This window comes from Callospermophilus lateralis, chromosome 16 (genome assembly GCF_048772815.1).
Source record: "Callospermophilus lateralis isolate mCalLat2 chromosome 16, mCalLat2.hap1, whole genome shotgun sequence".
In the NCBI taxonomy this organism is placed as follows: Eukaryota; Metazoa; Chordata; class Mammalia; order Rodentia; family Sciuridae; genus Callospermophilus; species Callospermophilus lateralis.
This window is the reverse complement of record NC_135320.1, coordinates 6836657-6843114: the sequence shown is the minus strand read 5'-3', so window position 1 is coordinate 6843114 and position 6458 is coordinate 6836657. Positions and strand designations below refer to the sequence as shown.

Below are 6458 nucleotides of genomic sequence, written 5' to 3'. Positions count from 1 at the left end.
CTCTTCACATGTGCTGACATTTACATTCACTCTCTACCCAAAACCCTATTTGTAAAGAACTTTTGGTAGTCAGAGCGAGAACATTCCAGAGGTCGCCAGGCTCGATGCTGCCGGTGTGGACGCGGACGTCGCTGGGACAGCCCTTCCCGCTGCTCGCCGGCGGCACCTGCCCGGCCGCCCTCCGCTCGCCCGCCCCGCCGCTCTGGACGCGGTTTTCAGCGCCTCTTCCTCCCAGTCCTGGGAGAGCCGCGTTGGGTTTATGTCTTTATTTGACGAAAACGAGCTGTTGCGCAGCCATTGGTACCTGTATTGGGGAAACATAGCGTACAAGCAAGGAGCTTACAGCCTCAGCGGCGAAAATTTTTTCATGTAGAGACCGAGAACTCTTGCAGTCGTTTATGTTATCCCTTCTTCTCCAGACTGAAGATACCAAAAAGTTGCAATCAAAGATCTCTTCATCTTATTGATAAAGCCACTAATAAGCCAAAATGTCTGTCAACGTCAACCGCAGCGTGTCAGACCAGTTCTATCGCTACAAGATGCCCCGTCTGATTGCCAAGTTTGAGGGCAAAGGAAATGGAATCAAGGCAGTTATAGTCAACATGGTTGACGTTGCAAAGGCACTTAATCAGCCTCCAACGTATCCCACCAAATATTTTGGTTGTGAGCTGGGAGCACAGACCCAGTTTGATGTTAAGAATGACCGTTACATTGTCAATGGATCTCATGAGGCGAATAAGCTGCAAGACATGTTGGATGGATTCATTAAAAAATTTGTTCTCTGTCCTGAGTGTGAGAATCCTGAAACAGAACTGCATGTCAATCCAAAGAAGCAAACAATAGGTAATTCTTGTAAAGCCTGTGGCTACTGAGGCATGCTTGACACACATCATAAACTCAGCACATTTATTCTCAAAAACCCACCTGAGAATAGTGACAGTGGTCCAGGAAAGAAAGAAAAGCAAAAGAAAAATAGAAAGGGCAAAGACAAGGAAAATGCTTCTGTATCCAGCAGTGAGACACCACCACCACCACCACCAAATGAAATCAGTCCTCCTCCACATGCTGTGGAAGAAGAGGAGGATGATGATTGGGGAGAGGATTCAACTGAAGAAGCTCAGAGGCGTAGAATGGATGAAATTAGTGACCACGCAAAAGTTCTGACACTCAGTGATGATTTGGAAAGAACTGTAGAAGAGCGTGTCAATATTCTGTTTGATTTTGTTAAGAAAAAAAAAGAAGAGGGTATCATTGACTCATCAGACAAAGAAATTGTCGCAGAAGCAGAAAGGCTGGATGTAAAAGTCATGGGCCCTCTTGTTCTAACTGAAGTTCTTTTTAATGAGAAAATTAGAGAACAGATTAAGAAATACAGGTGCCATTTCTTATGATTTTGTCACAATAACAAAAAAGCTCAACGATACCTCCTTCATGGTTTGGAGTGTGTGGTGGCAATGCATCAAGCTCAGCTCCTCTCTAAGATTCCAAATATCTTGAAGGAAATGTATGACACAGACCTTTTAGAAGAGGAGGTCATCATCAGCTGGTCGGAAAAGGCCTCTAAGAAATATGTATCAAAAGAACTTGCCAAAGAGATTCGTGTCAAAGCAGAACCATTTATAAAGTGGTTGAAGGAAGCAGAGGAAGAATCTTCTGGTGGTGAAGAAGAAGATGAAGATGAGAACATTGAGGTGGTGTACTCAAAGACTGCCAGTGTACTGAAAGTTGAAACTGTGAAGTCTGACAACAAGGATGATGACATTGATATTGACGCCATTTAAAAGAATGGATGCAACCTAGCTTAACAGTGTAATGCTGCAAATTTTTCTCCATTATCAGCCAGAAGTGCAACATGTATGTGTAAAAGCTAAAATGGCTCAACATCATGCTACACTTTAATACTAAAAATATATTACTGTGAGTGGTCTGTAATTAGCCAAATGAGACATCTAGGAAGTCCATACACACATCAGTGAGCAAATGTAGTTTGCTTATTTATAGCATGTTTCTTTTGGAAAAACTAGTGGTGGACACATTTGGATCACATTTATACAGTTATAAAAATAAAGATTTGATTTTGGTCATTCTTCAGATTTTGGGCTCTGAATGACTTAGCTAAAGTAATTGGCTCCTTTTAAAAACTGGTGCCATCATTTAACCTGACATGGTCCTTGGAGCCTGGTAGATTTTGTTAGGTGCTGAGACCATTCAGGGGTTTTCAGCAGAATGTAAACAAACTTGTTTGTAATGATCTTACTGAGCTGTTAAATCTAGTACTTTTGAATTTTTTTAGTCCCTCAAATTGGCATCTGTAATTTTTTTGTGCTGAGGTAGACTGATAATCAAATGACAGTGCAACATCTTGTTGAGAAATAAAAATAATCTGAGTGTCCTATAAATAATTTTAAGAACTAGTTTTGAAGTTTGGAGTTGTGATTTTTCAGTTCATGTACACTAGCCCCAAATTTTAGTCTTTGGAGTCATGTGCATTGAACGTTGGATGAGCCAGGGAAAAATTATTAAATTAACAAATAAGTATTTTAATGTGTATGTAGTGGTTGCTTTGTACCAAGAGAAAACTCAAACTTTGAGGTGTGATTAAATAATAAATTCTTATTTTATTTGGGGGAAACAGGGAAAGTTGCATTTAATATCTAACAAGAACTCAGTAGTTTTTCAGCTTTTACCCTTAAGATTTAAATTATAATTTCTAAATGTTGAGACATTCTATCTTGTGTTCAGTATGTCGTGCACCCCCCAAAATAAGAAAAAAATATTGTGGTTTATTCAATGCCTTTTACATTTGGACATGTAGCTTATGCTGTTTTAGATTTTGGCTATTGCCTTGCCAAAAAAGTGTTGCTATATTTCAAACTGGATTTTTTCCCCCAAAAAAAGTCTTATTCAAAAAAGAAACAAGTTAAAGGCATATTTCTACACCTTTCTCACCACTGGACAGATCTTCCAAACAAAAGTTGAATAAGGAAACTATAGAACTCAATAACATAATTAATAACCTAGACTTAATTGACATATATAGAATATACCACCCAAGATCAAGCAGTTACACTTTTTTCTCAGCAGCACATGGATCTTTCTCAAAAATAGATCATATATTATGTCACAGGGCAACTCTTAGACAATATAAAGGAGTAGAGATAATTCCATGCATCTTATCTGATCATAATGGAATGAAATTGAAAATGAACGATAAAAGAAGGAAGGAAAAATCATGCATCACTTGGAGAATGAACAATAGGTTACTGAATGATCAATGGGTAATAGAAGACATCAAGGAGGAAATTAAAAAATTCATAGAGATAAATGAAAACACAGACACAACATATCGAAATCTATGGGACACATTGAAAGCAGTTCTAAGAGGAAAATTTACTTCTTGGAGTTCATTTCTTTAAAAAAGAAAAAAACCAACAAATAAATGATCTAATACTTCAACTCAAAATCCTAGAAAAAGAAGAGCAAAACAACAGCAAAAGAAGTAGAAGACAAGAAATAATTAAAATCAGAGCTGAAATTAATGAAATCGAAAGAAAAGAAACAATTGAAAAAATTGACAAAACTAAAAGTTGGTTCTTTGAAAAAATAAATAAAATCGACATACCCTTAGCCACGCTAACGAAGAGAAGAAGAGAGAGAACTCAAATTACTATCATATGGGATGAAAAAGGCAATATCACAACAGACACTTCAAAAATACAGAAGATTATCAGAAATTATTTTGAATCCTTATACTCCAATAAAATAGAAGATAGTGAAGACATCAATAAATTTCTTAAGTCATATGATTTGCCCAGATTGAGTCAGGAGGATATTGACAACCTAAACAGACCAATATCAATTGAGGAAATAGAAGAAACCATCAAAAGATTACCAACTATGAAAAGCCCAGGACCGGATGGGTATACAACAGAGTTTTACAAAACCTTTAAAGAGGAACTAATACCAATACTTTTCAAGCTATTTCAGGAAATAGAAAAAGAGGGAGAACTTCCAAATTCATTCTATGAGGCCAACATCACCCTGATTCCTAAACCAGACAAAGGCACTTCAAAGAAAGAAAACTACAGACCAATATCTCTAATGAACCTAGATGCAAAAACCCTCATTAAACTTCTGGCAAACCGGAAACAAAAACATATCAAAAAATTGTGCACCATGATCAGGTAGGATTTATCCCTGGGATGCAAGGTTGGTTCAATATACGGAAATCAACAAATGCTATTCACCACATCAATAGGCTTAAAAATAAGAACCATATGATCATCTCGATAGATGCAGAAAAAGCATTCGACAAAGTACAGCATCCCTTTATGTTCAAAACTCTAGAAAAACTAGGGATAACAGGAACATACCTCAATATTGTAAAAGCAATCTATGCTAAGCCTCAGGCTAGCATCATTCTGAATGGAGAAAAACTGAAGGCATTCCCTCTAAAATCTGGAACAAGATAGGGATGCCCTCTCTCACCACTTCTGTTCAACATAGTTCTCGAATCACTGGCCAGAGCAATTAGACAGACAAAAGAAATTAAAGGCATAAAAATAGGAAAAGAAGAACTCAAATTATCACTATTTGCAGATGACATGATTCTATACCTAGCAGACCCAAAAGCGTCTACAAAGAAACTATTAGAGCTAATAAATGAATTCAGCAAAGTGGCAGGATATAAAATCAACACACAGAAATCAAAGGCATTCCTGTATATCAGCGACAAATCCTCTGAAATGGAAATGAGGACAACCACCCCATTCACAATATCCTCAAAAAAAAAAAAATACTTGGAAATCAACCTAACAAAAGAGGTGAAAGACTTATACAATGAAAACTACAGAACCCTAAAGAGAGAAATAGAAGAAGATCTTAGAAGATGGAAAAATATACCCTGTTCATGGATAGGTAGAACTAACATCATCAAAATGGCGATATTACCAAAAGTTCTCTATAGGTTTAAAGCAATGCCAATCAAAATCCCAACGGCATTTCTTGTAGAAATAGAGAAAGCAATCATGAAATTCATATGGAAAAATAAAAGACCCAGAATAGCAAAAACAATGCTAAGCAGGAAGTGTGAATCAGGTGGTATAGCTATACCAGACTTCAAACTATACTACAGAGCAATAGTAACAAAAACAGCATGGTACTGGTACCAAAACAGGCGGGTGGACCAATGGTACAGAATACAGGACACAGAAACCAATCCACAAAACTACAACTATCTTATATTCGATAAAGGGGCTAAAGCATACATTGGAGGAAGGATAGCATCTTCAACAAATGGTGTTGGGAAAACTGGAAATCCATATGCAACAAAATAAAATTGAATCTCTTTCTCTCGCCATGCACAAAAGTTAACTCAAAGTGGATCAAGGAACTTGGTATCAAATCAGAGACATGGCGTCTGATAGAAGAAAAAGTTGGCTATGATCTACATACTGTGGGGTCGGGCTCCAAATTCCTCAATAGGACACCCACAGCACAACAGTTAATAACTAGAATCAACAAATGGGACTTACTCAAACTAAAAAGTTTTTTCTCAGCAAAAGAAACAGTAAGAGAGGTAAATAGGGAGCCTACGTCCTGGGAACAAATCTTTACTCCTCACACTTCAGACAGAGCCCTAATATCCAGAATATAGAAAGAACTAAAAAAATTAGACAATGAGATAACAAATAACCCAATGAACAAATGGGCCAAGACCTGAAAAGAAATTTCTCAGAGGAGGACATACAATCAATGAACAAGTATATGAAAAAATGCTCACCATCTCTAGCAGTCAGAGAAATGCAAATCAAAACGACCCTAAGATACCATCTCACTCCAGTAAGATTGGCAGCCATTAGGAAGTCAAACAACAGCAAGTGCTGGCGAGGATTTGGGGAAAAGGGTACTCTTGTACATTGCTGGTGGGACTGCAAATTGTTGCGGCCAATTTGGAAAGCAGTATGGAGATTTCTTGGAAAGCTCGGAATGGAACCACCGTTTGATCCAACTATTCCCCTACTCGGTCTATTCCCTAAAGACCTAAAAAGAGCACACTATAGGGACACTGCTACATCCATGTTCATTGCAGCACAATTCACAATAGCAAGACTGTGGAACCAACCTATATGCCCTTCAATTGACGAATGGATAAAAAAATGTGGCATTTATACTCAATGGAGTTTTACTCTGCATTAAGAAATGACAAAATCATAGAATTTGGAGGGAAATGGATGGCATTAGAGCAGATTATGCTAAGTGAAGCTAGCCAATCCCTTAAAAACAAATGCCAAATGTCTTCTTTGATATAAGGGGAGTAACTAAGAACAGAGTAGGGATGAAGAGCATGAGAAGAAGATTAACATTAAACAGGGATGAGTGGTGGGAGGGAAAGGGAGAGAGAAGGGAAATTGCATGTAAATGGAAGGAGACCCTCAGGGGTATACAAAATTACATAC

The 6458-nt window shown here is 37.7% G+C and overlaps 1 pseudogene; it reads left to right on the top strand.

Moving 5' to 3' along the window:
* The first annotated feature begins 427 nt into the window (after positions 1–427).
* On the top strand, positions 428–2633 carry LOC143382116 (eukaryotic translation initiation factor 5 pseudogene; annotated as a pseudogene).
* The last annotated feature ends 3825 nt before the right edge of the window (positions 2634–6458 follow it).